The 19767-nt window shown below is 44.7% G+C and overlaps 1 protein-coding gene across 1 annotated transcript in view; it reads right to left on the bottom strand.

The window, feature by feature from the left end:
* The window catches only part of LOC138164829 (cytosolic carboxypeptidase 6-like), an 824829-nt gene that overhangs the window by 323139 nt on the left and 481923 nt on the right, over window positions 1–19767 (bottom strand). The gene's annotated exons all lie outside the window — the stretch shown is intronic.

Raw genomic sequence — 19767 nt, 5'->3', positions numbered from 1 at the left:
CTGGAAGCAACCTCAGAAAGTAGAAGGAAGACAGAGTTTCTACTCCTGGGGAGATGATAGGCTAGGAAAGGAAGAAGATGACCTCAACACTGTCTCAGCTTCCTGGGCACCTTCCTTCAGAAACTATGAGTGAGCAAATAAACAAGCATTTATAGAGCTCTGACTATGTGCAAGGACTCTGTTGAGCAGTGGGGATACAAACAGAAACAATGTGGAGCCATTCTGGAGGGACGGTGAAATCATGGACCCACTCTACGCACCTCCACTCCCTATTCTACCAAACCCTGCCTAGCTGGGGAGTTCTGTGGGGTCCATGGGGGCAGGAACCAGGCCTTGCTAACGTTTAAAAATTTTTTTGAAAATATTTTATGTAAAGTTTTGAGTTCTAGATTCTATCCTTTTCTTCCTCCCTAAGATGGTAAGCAATCAGATACAGGTTATACATGTGCAATCATGTGAAACATTTCCATACTAGTCATTTTGTACAAGAAGACTTAAATAAAAGAAAAAAAAGAAATAAAGTGAAATATAGCATGTCTCAGTCTTTATTCAGTCAATATTAGTACTTTCTCTGGAGGCAGAAAACATGCTTCATCATGAGTCCTTTGGGATTGTCTCGGATCATTGCATTGCTGAGAATGAGCTAAGTCATTCACAATTCTTTGTTGAACAATATTGCTGTTACTGTGTACATTGCTCTCGTGGCTCTGTTCGCTCTGCATCAGTTCATGTAAGTCTTTCCAGGTTTTTCTGAAATCTGCCTATTTATCATTTCTTATAACATAATAATATTCCGTTGCAATCATATACCATAGCTTGTTTAGCCATTCCCCAATTGATGGGCATTCCCTCAATTTCCAATTTTTTGCCACCACAATAAAAGCTGCTATAAATATTTTTATACAAATAGGTTTTTTTCTCTCTCTTCCTTTTTTTTATGTCTTTAGGATACAGAGGTAATTGTGGTATTGCTGGATCAAAGGGTATCCACAGTTTTATTGCCCTTTGGGTAAAATTGCATATTGCTCTCCAGAATGGTTGGATCAGTTCACAACTCTACCAACAGTGCATTAGTGTCCCAGTTTTCCCACATTCCCTCCAATATTCAACATTTTCCTTTTTTTTTGTCAAAATAGTCAATCTGATAGGTGTGAGGTGGTCCCTTAGAGTGATTTTAATTTGCATTTCTCTAATCAATAGTGATTTAGACCATTTTTTCATATGGCTATAGATAGCTTGAACTTCTTAGTCTGAAAACTGCCCATTCATATCTTTTGACCATTTATCAATTAGGGAATGACTTGTATTTTTATAAATTTGAGTAGGCCTTGCTAATCCTTACTTCCCTCAAGTCAGGCTTTCTATTTCCCTTAAGGCTGAGCTCTGGATTCTGAACACAACAGTTGATTTAAAAAAAAAAAACTGGTTTCACAGTCAATATGAAGACACTCCCCCAACCTCTTGTCCCTGCCTTTGTATACTGCCCATTATGGTCACACAGAACCAAAGCTGTGGCCAGCTGCTTTGAGTAGCAGTAAAGTTTGTTAACCACTCTCCCTGTGTGAGCTGTTGCCTTTTATCTTAATGCCCTGTAAATATGCCAGCTCAAACAGATAATGGCCAGCTGTGTGATCATGAGCAAGAAACTGTCTGTAAAAGGAGGGTAAGAGACAGTGTGGCAGAGCAGATAGAAAGGTAGCCCCAGAGTCAGGAAAACTTGAGTTCAAATCTTGCCTCTGACAAATGCAATGTGACCCTGAGCAAGCCAACCTCTTAACACTGACATGACCTCTCAGGGCTCCTGGCAGCTCCCTAAAATTGTAAGTTGTAGAGAAGGTACTGACTGGCTTTGGGAGAGGGCATTTCCTCATCTGGGAGGTCCCTACACCAATGCAATCTCATGTCCAGCCCTTGTCCCTCTCCCTTCAGAGGGGGAAGATGATCTTCCTACCACAATGGATTGCTGAGAAAAGGGAGTTATTATTAATGGGTCAGTATCCCCTTGGAGGAAGGTCTCTAGTGGGATTCCTCAGTATGTTTTGGGCAATATTTTTATCAATGACCCAGCTAAAGAGACAGATGGCTTGCTTATTAAACCTGCAGGTTGTCATGTTGCACCTTGACATTGAGCCCAAAGAGGAAAGCTGAGGCTTCATGGAAGGACAATCTCCCTAAGAAGCTGAACTATACAAAAGGGGAAGGGGGCTGCCTGGGGAGATGGTGGAGTTCCCCTGGGAGGTCTGTAAGCAGAGAGCTCTGGTGACAACTTGTTGGAGATGAAGCAAATAAGCAGCGTCCTCAAGTTCTAACCGGACCAGGAGCCTCAGAGGTCCCGATCAGCTCTGAGATTCTGAACTGCCATCTGCTAAGCCTCAAGAGGGTCCTGAGACCACAGAATATGGAATGTCAGAGTTCAGAGGGTCCTTAGAAAAGAGAACAGAGAATGTCAGGGAAACTATGAATATAAGTCACTTGAATAACAAGAAACAAAAAAAAAACCCGATATGATTATATGGAAAGAAGCTGAAAAGCTTCTGACAAAGTACAATATCTAGTTCTGTTTGGAAAAAAATCACTAAAAGACATAGGAAGATAAGGGTCTTTCCTTAAGCAATATCTACTGCAAACCAAGATCCAGGATGATAAGGCATTAAACAAGAAAGCCTTTCCAATGAGATCAGCCATAAAGAGGATGTCCATTATAAAAAACAAAAATAGTTACATTTATACAGCACCTTAAGGTTTGCAAAGCACTTTGGAAATACTATTTCATTTGTTCTATACAATAACCTTGTGATGTAGGTACTGTTATTATCCCCATTTTACAGATGAGGAAACGGAGGCTGAGAGAGGTTAAGTGACTTGTCTATGGTCACACGGGTAGTAAGCATTTGCGGCTGAATTTGAATTCAGGTCATCTTGACTCCAAGACCCGGGCTCTATCCACTCCACCTATAGAATGGCAAAGCTTGTAAACAACTGGAATATAGATCAAATGAACACATTTTCTGCTCAGAAGAAAACACATCTTTTCCCTCATTCCCCCAAACCCAAAGATTAAAGAAGACAGTAGGGGCAAGATGCTCCTTGAGCACCTTGGCAAAGGTCACTTACATGTTTCAATCACCAACTGCTGAGTCCATCAAATGATTTAAATAGTCATCCTACCGCCCCCTTGCTATCCCGCGTCAGCTGTCTCCAGCTCGGATGTGTGCACAAGGAGAATTTCTGTCTCCAACAAACCCTCTGAACTTTGGTTTAAAATTGATGGAAAATGGAGAGGCCGTAGCAGTGAATGTTAAAGCTCGCTAGTGTCTGGTGGGGCCACAGACCCGTAGAGCTGGAAAGCTGTCGGAGGCATCAGCCCTGCCTGCCTCTGAGGAAGTGTCCCCTTTGCACCCCCCTGTCACGGGGCACCCTAACCTCTGCTGCAAGGTCTTTGGCAAGCTCCAGCTCACAAGGCAGCCCACTTCACTTGTGGGCAGCACTCTGAAGCACGTCTTTCTCCCAGTCAATGAGTCTTTCTGCAACTGCCATCCAATGATCACCACTTTGGGGCCAAACAGGAAAAAATACTGTCTAAGCCCTCTTCCTTATTACAGCCCTTCACGTTCTTTGGAAAGGCTAGCACATGACCCTGAGGGGCTGAACATACTTAGCTCCTCCAAATGAACCTCATGTGTCATGAATACAGCCTCTTCCCATCCTGGCTGCCCTCCCTGGCTGCTCTCCTGTGGCATTCAGATCTGGAAATGGCCAAACCAGGCCACAAGACAGCAGGCCCTCTTACCTCCGCATTTCTGGATGCAAAGTCTCTCTTCATGAAGCCCAAGTCCTCATTAGTCTTCTTGGCTGCCCCATCACACTGCTGACTCATACTGAGCTGCAATCTACCCAAACCCCCAGAATTTTTTCAGGCAAACTACTGCCTAACCGTGCCTCCCCCAGCTTGTACTTGTGAAGCTGATACTTGAAAGTCAAATGGAAGAGTTTACATTTGTCGCCACTGAATTTCACCAGCTCAGATTCAGGCCAAGGCTCTAGTCTACCAAGCCCCCTTGGGATCCTGACTCTGTCCTCCACTGAGTTAGCTCTCCCTCCTAGCCTGCTGCCATCTGTAGATCCTGTGAGCCTGCCACTTATTTCTTTACCCAGATCACTGATAAAAAGGCTAAAGAGCATGCTGCCAAACACAGATCCCCAAGGCAGAAGGGAGCCCCTGGAGTTTACTGAGTAGGGGGCCACTGTAATATGACATTACAAGAAATGAGGCAACTTGGACAAGGTTGCCTGGCAAGTTGGCATCAGAGTCAGTAGGGGTACAATCCCAGGCAAAGCCTAAGTGTTTTACAACAACACAGCTAGAATTCCAAGGTCAGCCTCGAGTATAACATTGAATAGCCTCTTCACAACGTGGCCCCTGATGGTCTTTGTGGTCTTGGTGGACATCATGCTCTAGACCCTAGCCAAAGGGGCCTTCTCTTTGCTCCATACCCACAGTGCTCCATCTCTGGTCCTCCTTTCTTTGTAGTGGTTGTCTCCCATGCCTGGAATGCCCCACCCCTTCCCCTCTACTCCACAGAATCCCATCTTCCATCTAGACTCATGAGTCTCATGTCCTGTCTTCTATGTGAAGCCTTTTCTAAACTTTCCAGGGCTAAGTCTTCCCTCTTGAGCTGTTGTGTATTTATCTAAAAGCTGGAATCTAACTATAGAAATCTGTCTCATTTCCTTTTAGAAATGACAATGGCACTTTGAACAAGATGGTGACACAAGCTTCATTTTTCAAAAAGTCAAAATAATCAGGGCGGCCAGGTGGCGCAGTGAGTAAAGAGCTGGCCCCAGAGTCAGGCGGTCCTGAGTTTGGATCTAGCCTTAGACATTTAACACACACACAAAAACTAGCCTTGTAACCTTGGGCAAGTTACTTAACCCCAACTACCCTCCAAAAGGCAAAAAAAAAGTCAAAATAATCATAAGTACTCAAAAGATCTATTTGTATTTATTCTGATATATTTATCATGTATATGCTTACATGTTGTCTCCTCTGATAGAGGACGGGAATTGTTTCATTTTTCACCTTTGTATTTCCAGCTTCTGTCTTCAACGTCTCATTGTGGATGCTAACTCTGTCCTCTGCATCCTGGAGGTGACGGAAGTCATGCCATGGGAACACAGGCTCTGTACTGTTGTCCCAGGTTGGAAAGGCTTGGCATATGGTTCTGGCAACAGAATGATTTTGTCTTCCAAGGACTGGCCTAGCTAACCATCAAGAAACTCATCACCACTGGATTGGAAACTTGGTAATGAAACTTCTTTAGAATGTATGATGAACAAAAAGTAAATAGTAATGAGAAAAAAAGACCCAGTAATAATATAACATACTATAATGGTAGTAATAAGAAAAAAGACATGATTAATCCTGAATTATTTCAACAAGTCATTGAAACTAGGAAAGGGAAAACAGAAATGACATTGTTGTGGACTCTAATAATTTCATCCAGAAGTCAAATGAATGTAAATGAATTACAACAAGGAGACAAAGATGGCCCAGAGAGCACCTTAGTCAGCAGACAGAGATGGCTTCCAAGAGGACCATGGGTCAGAATGGAAATTTGTCTTTAAAGGGTTATGAGGACAGATGCTGAATGGTTATGAGCAGGAGCATCTCATAAAGCAGAGAGAAGCAGTGGAGGGTAAAGACATTCTAAATAAAGGCCGGCAAAAAGAGCCACCTGGGCAGTCATCTCAAAGGCAATCAAGGACGAAAATAGAAAGAGAAATCCAAAAAGGAGAAAAGTGGCATGGATTTTCCTTCTCTGCTAAGGACAGTGGAACCACCACACTTGGATAGAATAACAAAGGTGGGAAAGCAGCCACATGGGACGAGATGTTTCTCGTCTATGCCTGGCAGTTGCCCTCCCAACTTGCCCCGCTCTGACCCAGCAGGTCCACAGAGCCCTATGAGAAGAGTAACAACTAGCGACCTGTCTACCTCCTTTCCCATCTCCACACAATCTCTGTGGGTCATCTCTATGGGAAGTGCAGGGACCCTGGATGAGGGCATTAGTGGGGAGCAGGCTGGCTTTCTCAATAATATCTGACAATGGGTTTATCTTTATCAATTCACAATTGATTGAGAGTTGTGGAGAAAATAAGATGCAATCATGCTTACTGTTGATTAAATACAAAAAAAAAAAAGTATTTGACTTGACAGAACAGAACATGTCCAAAAGGCAAGCATCTTTTATCTGCACTATGGAGCTTGTCCACAGGGTCTTCCCATAGGAATGGAGTAGTGCAGAGATGGGCAAATGTGTGCCCAAAGCCGCAGAGGAGGAGGGGAGTGGGCTGGGCGGCTTTCGGTACGCTGTAGAGGACCCCTGCTTCCATGAAGGCCAGGGCCAATCTTTCTGATGCAGATACTCTAGTGGTGTCTCTGCATGACAGTGAGACCTGGAACCACCGATGACTCTGAAGAATTAAAGACGAACATAACAGTGAAGGCACTGGAAAGACACATGGTGGGTGGGAAACCAAGGAGTCTAGGGTATCATCAAGGAATGGTATGACAGGGAGAAAAGATGGGCTGGTCATGTGGGGATGGCATGAGCTGGCAGGCAGAGAGCCAAAGAGCTCCCCTTGTGCCCACAGGACAGGATTAGAAAGCAGGGGAAAGGTCTGCACCATGCTGGGGGGACTCCCTCGACAGGGATCAGTCATAGGGGATGGACAGGCTTCACACTGCGCCACTGGTGGGAACTCCTAAAGAAATAAGAAGCCAGTGCATTTGAGAGACACCCCCAGAGCCAGCACGGAGCCTGGCTCACAGCAGACACCTGGTATTCTTTGGTTGTCAGGAAGAAGCTTGGAATAGCAGGAAAGGTGCCTAGCTCAGAGCCCAATCCTCAGTGCTGCTGTTTGCTCCCTGGGTGATTTTGGATAATTCCTCTAACTAGTTGGACTTCAGTGATCTGTAATAACGAGGAAATTGGACCAGATGACTTCTAAGATGCTTCCAGTTCCAATCCTATGATCCTATAATTGATTGATTGAGTAGGGAAAATAACATCTATAGGATCTCCCTTGAAGACTGTACTACAACATTTTCTCCTAGAAAAAACCCCAAAACTATTTCCTTATTGCCTTAATTTCTTTACTCACTACTCCTCAGTTACTCATAACCTGCCTTCTGACCCCATCACTCAAGTGATGACACCCTTTCCAATGTTATCCATGATTTTGTAACTGTCACATCTGATGATGTCCTCTCAGACCCTATTATCTATGACCTCTCTATAGCTTGTGACATTGTTGGCCAACTTTTCCTCCTGGATCTGTCTCTTTCCTCATCTTTTGTGACAATGTTCTCTCCTGGCTTTCCTCTCTGACTCACTGTTCCTTCTAAGTCAACTTTGCTGAATCATCCTCTATCTCCTACCTAGAAAGTGTGGGTGCCCCCTAAGGCTCTATCATCTCTTTTCTTTTTATATTTATTCTCTCTCTCTGTCTCTGTATCTCCCCCTGCCCCCCATGGGTTCACTCATCTCTAAGCAAATGATTCCCAGATCTAGAAATCCAGCCCAACCTCTCAAACTCTGGTCCCATATCTCCAACTGTCTAATGGACATCTATACCTAAATCACCCACAGTCATCCAACCATACCCAAAACAAAACAGATGTTTTTGCACCCCTTTCTCAATTGTTCTGTTTCTGCCCAGATCACCACCATCCTTCTTATTGGCCAGATTCATAACCTCCGAATTCTTCTCGACTTCTCCCTAACCCATCATCACCACACACTGTCAGGTATCAAGTCTTGTTGACTCTTCCTCCACAATCTCTCTCATGTCAGTTCTCTCCTCCCCAACACCATTCAGGCCCTGACAAGCTTACCTGGATCCTCATCCTCAATGGTCTGACTTCTTATCCCTCCTAAAGCACAAGTCTGATCGGGTCACCTCATTGAGCAAGGACCTTCCACTGCTCCCCTCAGCCTGACCTTCCTGCCTCCTCTCCCACTCTGTGCTCCAGATAAACTGGCTTCTTCAATATCCCCTAGAGACCACTAGATCTCTCCATCTGATGCAGCTGAAACCGCCTACATGTGTTGTCTCCTACTGAAATGTGAGCTCAGTACTCAGCGTAGGGCTCTGCACATAGTGAGGGTTTAATAATTGCTCCCTTCTTTCCTTCCTCCCTTCTTTCTGTCCTTTCTCCCTCTTTTCCTTCCCTCCTTCCCTTCACTTTCCTTCCCTTCCTCCTTCCTTACTTCCTCCCTTCTTCCTTTCCTCCTTTCCCTTATCCTTCTCTCCCTTCCTTTCTTCCTTCCTTCTTTCCTTCCCTCTTCCTTTCCTATATTTCCTCCCTCCCTCTCTTCCTCGTCTCCCTCCCTTCTTCCCTTCCTTCCCTCCCTCCTTTCGTTCCTTCCCTCCCTCCTTTCATTCCTTCCTTCCCTCCCTCTTTCCCTTCTTTCCTTCCCTCCCTCCCTCTTTCCCTCCTTTCCTTTCCTCCCTCCTCTTTCCCTCCTTTCCTTCTCTCCCTCCCTCTCTCCCTTCTTTCCTTCCCTCCCTCCCTCTTTCCCTCCTTTCCTTTCTTCCCTGCCTCTTTCCTTCCTTTCCTTCCTTCCCTCTCTCCCTCCTTTCCTTTCTTCCCTGCCTCTTTCCTTTCTTTCCTTCCTTCCCTCCCTCCCTCTCTTCCTCCTTTCATTTCTTCCCTCTTTCCCTCCTTTCCTTCCTTCCCTCCCTCCCTCTTTCCCTCCTTTCCTCCCCCCTCCCTTCTTCCCTTGATTCCTAACTTCCATCAAGGTTCAGCTCAAGGGCTCATTTTCCCTGAGGCTTCTCCCCAGACATTGTTAGTGGTCTTTCTGACCCCACTTACCTGGTATTTACTTCATGTCTATACTTTGGGGTCACAAACTCTATGCTTTGGGCTAACTCTGGCTACTTGATGTGCTCACCCCACTTATCTATAAGTTGTATCACCTTAGAAGAATGTTAACTCTCAAGGACAAGAATGGGTGTCCTTTTTGTTTCTGTGCCCTCAGCACCCAGCACAGAGCCTGCCTAATACAGAGTAGGTGCCTAGTAAAAGCTCAAACTGAATTATTAAAATTCAGTTCTATAATAATGTGGATGATTATAATCGCATCATAATCATCATAATCACACAAAACAGGGCTGACCGACCAAGGCAATATACAAAACAGATTCCAACAGGCTAAAATATTGCCCTGGACCAAAGAAGGTCACCATTAATAGAAGTAAATTGAAAGGTTTTTTTTCCCTCCAGCTAAAAGCATCAACCTCACAAGCATGATGTGGGGAAAGCACAGCCAGGCAGCAATCCCTATGAAAAAGAGGTTTTAGTGGACCACTCTTAAAAGGGAGCAGACTTGTGGGCTGGGTTTTTCCCCTCAATTTCATTTCCCCTCTTCCAGGAGATCAGTGTTGACAAGCAGAGATATCAATTGCGCACAGATCCAGAGTCTTGGAGCTGGGCTGGTCCCACTTCCCACTGCCCTCCAGGACCAGGGCTCAACATACAACATTGTGGTGGGCTGGCCCCAGGAGGGCTACTTCAGTCTTGGGCTGAACTGAGAGTGGCCAAGAGTATGCAGGGCTAGTGGGTCATTTTGCCATCTGCCCTGGTCAGATTCCCTGTAGAGAATTGTGTTCAGCTCTGTGCACCACAGTGTGAGGACGGTGGTAAGCTGGACAGCACTCTGAGAAAAGGTAAGGGGGAAAGGGAGAGAATTAAAGGGAGGGAGAGTATGAGCAATGGAGAGGAGGAGGAAGGGAGGGCAAGAGAGGTAGATAAGTAATCAGGTAGATGGATAAGTAGATAGGTAGGCAGGGTGACTGAATAATTATTAACTGCCTACTATGTGGCAGGCATTGAGCTAAATTCTTGGGATACAAACACAAGCACGTAGCTCTTAAGGAGTTTACAATCAAATGAGGGGAGCTGGGAGGGGAGTGGGGAGGCTTCACAGAGGTGGCCCAGAGGCCAGAGCTTGTCTGTCACAGCTGTTGAAGAAACTAGGGATAGGTGATCAGGCTGAAGGAGAGGAGATGCCAGGAGGCCATGCTGTCTGAGCCCATGTATCTGAGGGCTGGTGGTCCTGGGGATGATGGCCTACACTTGTTCTGCTCGGTCCCAGAGGGCAGTGGGAAGGAGGACCAGCCCAGCTCCAAGACTCTGGATCTGTGCGCAATTGATATCTCTGCTTGTCAACACTGATCTCCTGGGGGAGGGAAAATGAAATTGAGGGGAAAAACCCAACCCACAAGGCTGCTCCATTTTAAGAGTCTGTGTCATCAGAGGAAGGGAAAACATTCGATCGGGTGACTAATGCTGTGCTCTCTTCGACAAAGCTGCCATCACCTGAGAAAAGTCATGGAGCTTTGAAAGCCCTGCCAAGTCCTGCTGTGGGGGAGGATCCTTGCCTTCCTGACACCACTACACCAACATCCCGTCAGTCACCTCCCACAGGGGTACTTCACCCCAAATGGTCTCCTTTACCTGCCTTCTTAGGTCCTCCTGGGGAAGATGGGTGATCTCCAGCAATGGGGATTTGGCCTCATGGGAGACAGGGTTCTGCTCTACTTCTGTCAGAATAACTTGACTGGGAAAAGGAGGGGGTGAATCTGCCAATCACCAGGTATGTTGTATAGGCAGCCAAAGATAAGAGGTAGGAACCCTAGACTGGAAACAGAAGACCTGAGTTTGGATCTTGGCTCAACCTGGAATTGTGGCCCCAGGAAGGTTTCTTGCCCTCTCTGGGTAATAGCATCTTCAGAGACCTTAGCCTGCAATGATGCTCTATGTTCTCTGTCCCAAAGTTGGGCTCAGCCCTGACATCTGATGCTCATGTCAGGTCAATAAGCATTCACTAACTGCCTCTGATAGTGAATACACTATTTCCTAAACCATGGAACTCTGCACAGTGCTCAAACCACCTAAGGAAACTCAAAATCCCATTAGCTTTCTTGGCAGTCACATAGGGCCTGTGACTCATATGGAGCTTGTGGTCCACTATAACCCCCAGATCTTTTTCATATTAATGGCTGTCTAGCCAAGGTTCCCACACATTTACTCATTAAGGTTTTTTTGAACCCAAGTATAAGATGTTAAATTTCACTCTTATTAGATTCAGTACAATGTTCTAAGCCAATACAATAGGAACACATCTTTTGGGATCCTGACTCTGTCATCCAGTAGTACAGTCATCCTTCTCAGCACTGGGTCACCTGCTAAACATGATGGGGTACCTGGGGTCTAGATCAATTTGTAAAACCAATTTGTAAAACCAGTTTGTACAATTGTAACTGCAATTTGTATTGTAAAATTGTAATCTGTAAAATCCCTTTCCCAGCCTCAAACTCTGCCCCTTCCCCCTATTTGCACTTGGCGTGGGCAACAACTGGTGACTCCTTTGTTCTTACTTAATCTCTTCATGTCTCCCATGTCCTGGCCCAAATACTCCTTTGTCCTTGCCTCATGTCTCCTCAGGTCTGACCCAAATCTCATCTAAACTATCTATGCACTTAAGTCACAAGTTCCTCTCGGTCAGCTCTAACCTTTATCTATGCACTGAGGTCCCTTCCCTCCATCAGGTCAGCCCTGACAATGGCAGCCCTACCCTTTAAAAGTATAAGCCTGTACCCCTCTCACTTGCAGGTCCCCTAAAGGACTCTTGCCCGCTTCTCATAGAAGCATAACAATAAACTTCTACAACTCTCACTCCAATTAAGCCTGAGATCTTGAATTCTTTCCAGATGCTATTGCAGGTTTTCTGGTCTTAGGTAAGATCAGAGTTCCTGCTGAACCTAGAGGGAGCTATCCCTCATCAAACAGGCCACCTAAGTCCTTAATGAAGCCATTTATTCATTAAAAAAAATTAATGTCGAGTTGCCCGGGCCCTCCTCAGCTAATCACATCCATCCCCTAGAATGACACCATTCCAGCTGTGTTATCACCTGCAGCCTCTAGGTTTGTTGCCTCTACAAGAGAGTCCTTTGACCTAATGATTTGTGTGTAATCATGGGCCAGTTTTCCCAGCATTATGGGCTCTCCCTCCCCTGAGGAATGCTTTTCCAACTTCTTGTCTGGGTTGCTCCAGCAGCCTTCTCTGGCCCTTTCCAAGGATTTATTCATCATCTTTTGTTTTAATTGTGTCTCTAAAACAATTAGAATTTCATTACTATATCTGAAAGTTTAATATAGTCATTAGAATGGCAAAGGAAGCCTCTCGGAGATGTATTCATATTTTCATCCTTATGCAAGTGCTGGGAGAATGTTAATAGCAGAAGAGTTTAAATCAATGACTTCATTCATTCATTAACTCCACTCTGTCCCAAAGTCTGGAAGAAATAACAAGCAAACAGTCCATTCACCAGCACACAGAGCACCTCACCTGGGGCTCTGGAAGAGGGGTTGGTGCTTCAGCCCTGTCATTCCCAGGGCATCAGGAGCTGGAGGGGGAGAAGCCAGAGACCAGGCTTCCAAGCCTACCATGCTGGGGTTAACAGAGAAAGTGAACTCCTTCCCAATCCTCAAAGCTGCTTCTCTACTCACCCCCAAGAGAATCATCTCTGGCACTGACACAATCTTCCCTACACAAAGACATGCTCGCCTCTTCTCTCCACTGTTTGGAACCTCTCGTGTGTCCAATGGTATGTTGGCACAAGGCCCTCCTCTGTGGGCCTCTGCTTCCAGGTGCCCCAGGGTACAGTCACCACTGAGAGCACTGACTCTGGAGTCCTGGCACCTGGTGCTGCCTCCCTCCCGCACACATGCCCTCCTCACTGCCACTGCCTGGCACCCATGGTGGCCTTCAAGAGGCGATTCCTGGCATCCCCTTCTGTAACCAACAGGTATTCATTCTGTATATCCTTATACTATGTGGGTTGGAGTACTGATGAGCATTTTGGAGTTTCCAGTTCAGAGGTCCAAGCATTTCCATCTCAACCCTAAGAATCATCTGAAGCTACTGTTGTCTTTGAGTCCAGAGTTGGGCTTGTGTCATGCCCAGGAATTTTGTAAGCGGTACACGATCTGTGACAGACAGACTGAGAAACAGGAACAGGGACCTCAAGAGCTGAGCAGCAGCAGTAGCAGTGACTGGACCCACATAAGCTGATTGTCAACAGAGGAGAAAAGAAGAAAGGACAAAATGAAAGGAAGGATGGAAGGAGAGACTGAAGAGAGATGGAAGGAGAGAGTGAGGAAGAATGGAAAGACTGTGGAAGAACTGGAAGGAGAGAGAGAAGGAAGAGCAGGAAGGAGAGAGGGAAGAGGAATGGAAAGATTGTGAAATAACTAGGAGGAGAATGAAGGAGGGATGGAAGGAGAGAGAGGGAAAGAGGGAGGGGGAGAGGGAGAAGAAGAGGAAGAAAAAGAGGGAGAGGAAGAGGGAGACGGAGAGGGAGAGGAAGAGGGAGCAGGAGAGGGAGAGGGAGAGAGGGAGGGGGGAGAGAGAGAAAAGGGGATTGGACCTACTTCTTATTCTACTTCTTCAAGGAATGAGGAATTTTGTACAAAAAGAAAGGGGGGAAGCAAGCTCTGCTCTTTCCCCCACTTCCATGCTGCTTGTCTGTTCTGTAAGAGACACTATAATGTGCTCTCCCCTAAACTTTTCCTGTCTCCTGAATTTTGTCTCAAACATCAAGAAGTCCGGGATTCAGTACAGATAAATATAGATTAAATCATGGCAGCTCCCTAGTGTTAGGAGTTTTTCTGATGTGGGAGCTCGGTGGTATTGTGGTCCTATTCACATTGCTTATGTACTGAAAATTCCATAGAACAGCAGAGGAGGGGCCAGTGAACCCCAGCCCCGTAGCATATTTTCCCTGGGATAGCAACAACAAACTAAGCCCAGAGCTGGCTTGGGTGATTAAATTGGATGATTAAAGCTTCAGAATACAAGGGCTTAGGGTGGGAAGGGCAATGACAATCAAGGCAGCACAGATACCCTTCCCAACGGCCGCCACATCTCCTGGCTTTACATTCCTAAGTGAAGAGTGTCTCCCCAGAAAACACAAGCAGCCTGAGAGCAAGGACTGTTTCATTCCTGTCTTGGTTAAAACAGAACCGCCATCTTCCTGCTCCTCACCCAACAGGATCTCCCACCTCTGCCTTCACCTTGCTGCTTGTCCACTAGATCTCTCTCCCTCCTCTTAGAAGTCCTGGCATCCCCAGCACAATTATCTATGTGAAACCTTTTATCCAGCTGCTGAGAGCGCCCACACTCCTCCAGATCACCTTGGGTCTTCTCCATATGTAGTATGCCTATCCTCATATGTGTACAGGGGGCCTCCAACAGACTGTAAGCTCCCTGAGGGCAGTGACTGCTTCCATTTGGTCTTTATTTCCCCAGACCTGGCACAGTGCTGGGTACACAATGGGTGCTTAATAGATGTGTACTGATGGACAGATTGATCACTAACCCTGAGGCCTAGGCTAGCTACACTATCTGTGGGTGGTCTCTCCACCCCTTATACCTGTTTATTCTGGGTTTCCCCAAAGACCTTATCGGCTGGTGGCCCAACTCTGGAGGTGGGTCTCCACAAGCTTACCTGCTCTGGTCCATAGATGCTAAATAGAGTCTACCACTTTCCTTTTTGTTTGTGTGTTCCCAAGGCCCGGCACATAGGATACCCTTAAAAGAGCCTGCTGAGTTACCAGGTGATCAATTAATTGATCACTGGGTGCATACAAAAAAGTCTTTCCAACTTGGATGGCCCTCCCAGAGCTTATGCTCAACTGGGCCAGATGCTGAGGACCCAGGGTCATCATGGCCCAAAATCTTGCTGGAGGAGATGTCTACAGGGGGAACAGATACAAAGCTTTGCTGCATTTGTTCTTGGGGAGGGCCTGAGGACACCTAAGGCTCCTGAGGAACTGAACTGAGGTTGTCTTTCTGCTCCTTATCACAGAATTCCACTTCAATTAACAATTATTCAGGCTTTGCTGGGCAGAGATCCCAGACACTGGGAAGAAACAAGGTTTAGATCATGACCACAAAAATTTGCCTTCATCAGCTCACAACCTGGATAGGGGCAGACAAGACACGGGCAGGTGATTGCAAGTGCATACAAGGGGGAGCAAAGCATTCTCTGAGGCCTTGGGTTAATACTTAACAAGGGAGTCAAGGAGGACTTCCCAGAGGGGTGGCTTTAAAGGATGAGTAAAGGAACTTGTGCAGCAGAGATGTGGCTGAGATGGCAGAAGGCATGGCAGGCTGAGGGAATGAGCAGAGGCAAGGATGACAGAATCCTGAGGACTGAAGGGGCTCAGAGGGCTCCCTCCCTCAAAGAAGCTGTCCAGTCCCTGCTTAGAGAACCCCAGTGATGGGAAGTGCCCTACTTCCTCTGAGACTATTCTACCTTGGAACAGGTCTGAGACCATCACATCTAACAGGAAAATGGGGACATAGAGGAAGCTGGTCATCACTATCTCTACCTGCAAGTAATGCCTCCTCCACCCCTCCATCCCTCACCATAAAGGGTAGGGGGAAAAGGAGGAGGAGGATAAATTAAATTAAATGAAAGTGATGCAAGAAAATTATGACAAGAGAATTAACAGAGCATGGGAAATGAGACATAAAAATATTGAAGAAAATAACAACTTAAAAAAAGAATTGGCCAAACAGTAAAAGAGGAGCCAAAAATTCAATGAAGGAAAGAACTTTTCAAAAAGCAGAATTGGTCAAACAGAAAAAGTAGTGCAAAATTTCACTGAAGAAAATAAATTTTCTAAAAATTAAAACTGGACAAGTGGAAGTTAACAACTCCATGAGGCATCTAGAAACAATAAAACAAATTCAAAAGAATAAAAAAATTATCTAATTGGAAAAATGGCTGACCTGGAAAATAGATAGAAGAGAGATAATTTAAGAATTATTGGACTACCCAAAAGCTATGATGAAAAGAGGAGTCTAGATATCACATTTCATGAAATTATAAAGAAAAACTGTCCCACTATTTTAGAACCAGAGGGTAAAATAGAAATTGAAAGAATCTATTAATCACCCCCTGAAAGAGGGCCACAAATGAAAAGCCCCAGGAATACTATAGCCAAATTCCATAGCTCTAAGGTTAAGGGGAAAATATTGCAAGGAGTCAGAAAGAAAACATTCAAATATTGTAAAGCCACAGGATCACACAAGATTTGGCAGCTTCCATGTTAAAAAAAAAAGTGGAAGGCTTGGGATATGATATTCTGGAAGAAAAAATGAGCAAGGATTACAATAAAGAATAGCCTACCCAAAAAAACTGAATACACTCCTTTGAGGGGGAAATGGAGATTTAATGAAATAGAGGACTTTCAAGTATTCCTGATGAAAAGATCAAAGCTGAATTAGAAAATGTGACAAATACAAGAGAAGTATAAAAAGTAAACATAAAGAGAAATCATTAGGGACTTAGTAAGGTTAATTTGTTTATATTCCTATATAGGAAGATGACAGATGTAACTCCCAAGAACTTCATCATTATTAGGGCAGTTAGAAAGAGTCTACATAAACAGAGGGTGTGAGGGTGAATTGATTATGTTGGGGTAATCTAAAAAAAATGAAGGAGAAAGAGGAATGTACTCGGAGAAGGGATAAGGCAGAAGGAGAATGGGTAAAATTATTTCACAAAAAGAAGCACACAAGGAAGAGCTTTTAGAGTGGAAGGGAAAATGGTAGAGGGAGGAGTGGTGGGCAATGCTTAAGGCTCACTCTCATCAGACCTGGTTCAAACAGAGAAGACTATATATACAAACTCAGTGTGGTATAGAAGTCTATCTTACCCAACAGAGAAGTAGGAAGTTTGGGAGAAGGGTGTAAGAGAAAAGCAGGAAGGGTAATAAAAGGGAGGAGAGAATAAGGAAGACAGTGGCCAGAAGCAAAACAAACTTTTTAGGAGAGACGGGGTAAAAGTAGAGAGAAAATAATAAACCAAAGAAAATAGGATAGAGGGAAATACAGAGTTAGAAATCATAACTATTAATGTGAATGAGATGAACTCATCTATAAAATGGAATCAGATATCAGAATGGATTAGAAAATAGAATCCAGAGACGCCAGCCAGGGGGACCCCAGATCAGCAGCAGCTGTAGCCGTTTCCAGATTCATCAACACACAGATGTGAAGGACAAAGTGAGAGGTCAGTGCAGTCTGGACTTTGGGACCCAGTAAGTGGGAGTGTGTGGCTTTTGCCCCCGGAGCGAGAAGCCGCTGAGCCGCTGGCACAGCCAGCACTCTTGCTTTAACCTGCTTGGATCTGGATTGCAGTCTAGGGTGGAGGTCCTGGGGTGTGTATCCAGCTTGCCAGAGCGTGTGAGACCTCAGAGAGGGCACCCATCTAATACCTCCGGCAGCTGAGAAAACCCCAGCGTTTGGGACGAAAGCTTCCCTGTCTGGTGGCAGAGTCCAACTGTGGCAAAATGCCCAGGGATCAAGTGACTGAGGGGCAACATGACCAGGCAAAGGAAACAAAGAAGACAGAAGATTCCAACATTAGATTCCTATTTTGGGGACAAAAAGGAGCAAATCATGGAACAGGAGGAAGACAGTGAAGTCAGAACTCCTGCACCAAAAGCTTCTAAGGAAAATACAAGCTGGTTACAGGCCATAGAGGACCTTAAGAAGCAGATAAGAGAAGTGGAGGAAAAATTGGGAAGAGAAATGAGAACAATGCAAGAAAATTATAAAATGAGAGTCAACAGCCTGACTGAGGAAAATACCACCTTAAAAAACAGAATAACTCAAATGGCAAAAGAGGCTCAAAAAGGCAATGAGGAGAAGAATGCCTTAAAAAGTCGAATTTGCCAGATGGAAAAAGAATCTCAAAAGCTCAATGAGGAGAATCATTGCTTCAGAATTAGATTGGAGCAAATGGAAGCTAATGACTTTATGAGAAATGAAGATGCTATTAAACAGATCCAAACAAATGAAAGAATAGAAGGCAATGTGAAATACCTCATGGGAAAAACCACTGACCTGGAAAATAGATCCAGGAGAGATAATTTAAAAATTATTGGACTGCCTGAGAGCCATGACCAAAGTAAGAGCCTGGAAAGCATCCTCCATTAAGTTCTCAAAGAAAACTGCTCTGATGTTTTAGAACCAGAGGGCAAAATAGAGGTTGAAAGAATCCACCGATCACCTCCTGAAAAAGATCCCAAAAAGAAAACTCCTAGGAATATTATAGCCAGGTTCCAGAATTCCCAGATTAAGGAGAGAATATTACAAGCAGCCAGGAAGAAACAATTTGAATATTGTGGAAATACAATCAGGATAACCCAGGATCTGGCAGCTTCTACACTGAGGAATCGAAGGGCTTGGAATATGATATTCCAGAGGTCAAAGGATCTGGGATTAAAACAAAGAGTCACCTACCCAGCAAAACTGAGTATCATGTTTCAGGGGAAAATATGGTCATTTAGTGAAATAGAGGACTTTCAAGCATTCTTTTTTTTTTTCTAAAAGCAATTAGGGTTAAGTAACTTGCTCAAGGTTACACAGCCAGTTATTTCTGGGTGTGGTGCTGAGTATCTGAGCCCGGATTTGATACAGGTCATCCCAACACTGGAGCTGGTGCTCTTCCTTGCTGAGCCACCTGGCCACCCCTAAGCAATTGGGTTTAAGTAACTTGCTCAAGGTTACACGGCCAGGTGTTTCTGGGTGGGTGCTAAGTGTCTGAGCCCGGGATTCGATCTCCAGGTCATCCCAACACTGGAGCTGGTGCTCTTACTCGCTGTGCTACCTGCCCGCCCCTCTTTCAAGCATTCTTGCTGAAAAAAACAGAGTTGAATAGAAAATTTCACATTCATATACAAGAAGCAAGAGAAGCATGAGAAGGTAAACAGGGAAAAGAAATCATAAGAAACTTATCAAAGTTGAACTATTAACATTCCTACATGAAAAAACAATAATTGTAACTGATGAAACTTTTCTCAGTAGTTGAAGGGAATATATATATGAGGATATATGGGCATATGAATACATATGTGAATGTGTGCATATATGCCTACGGTTATACATAGATAGAGGGCACAGGACCAATTTAACAGAAAGGGATGATACTTAAAAGGTGAAATTAAGAGGTGAGAGAGGAATATAATGAGAGGAGATGGGGAGAGAGAGAATGGGGTAAACTATCTCATACAGAAGAGGCAAGGGAAAATGGTTACAATGGAGGGGAAGAATAGGAAGGCAAAAGGGAATGGGTCAACCTTATTCCCATTGAATTTGGCTTGAGGAGGGAATGAAATAGACACTAAATAGGGTATCTCCCCCTCCAGGAGAGTGGGGGGGGAAAGGGGATGAGAAGGGGGATGATGGAAGGGAGGGCAGGCTGGGGAGGAGGGAAGTTGGGAGCACCCACTTTTGAAAAGGGATGGGATCAAAGTATAGAATAGAACAAGTGGGAGGTGGGATAGGAGGGAGGGAAATATAGTCAGTCTTTTACAATATAGCTGCTATGTTATTGTTTTGCATTAGCCACACATGTACAACCTATACTAAACTGCTTATCTTCCCAGTAAGGGTAGGAGACAAGGGAGGAAGGGAATGAATCTGGAATTCAAAGTTTTAAAATCAAATACTCAAATATACATATATATATATATATATATACTATTATTAATACTATTTTACATGTAATTGGGCAATAAGATATACAGGCACTGGGGCATAAAGATCCACTGGAAAAGTCAAAAGGGGTATGGGAGAAAATATGGGAGAGAACAGATTGGAGGAGGGGATATCCTGTGGG

This window comes from Petaurus breviceps, unplaced genomic scaffold (assembly GCF_028583685.1).
Source record: "Petaurus breviceps papuanus isolate PSGF00001 unplaced genomic scaffold, PetGlider_PUasm1.0 207, whole genome shotgun sequence".
NCBI lineage: Eukaryota > Metazoa > Chordata > Mammalia > Diprotodontia > Petauridae > Petaurus > Petaurus breviceps.
The sequence above is the reverse complement of the archived record's forward strand: the minus strand, read 5'-3'. Positions and strand labels throughout refer to the sequence as shown.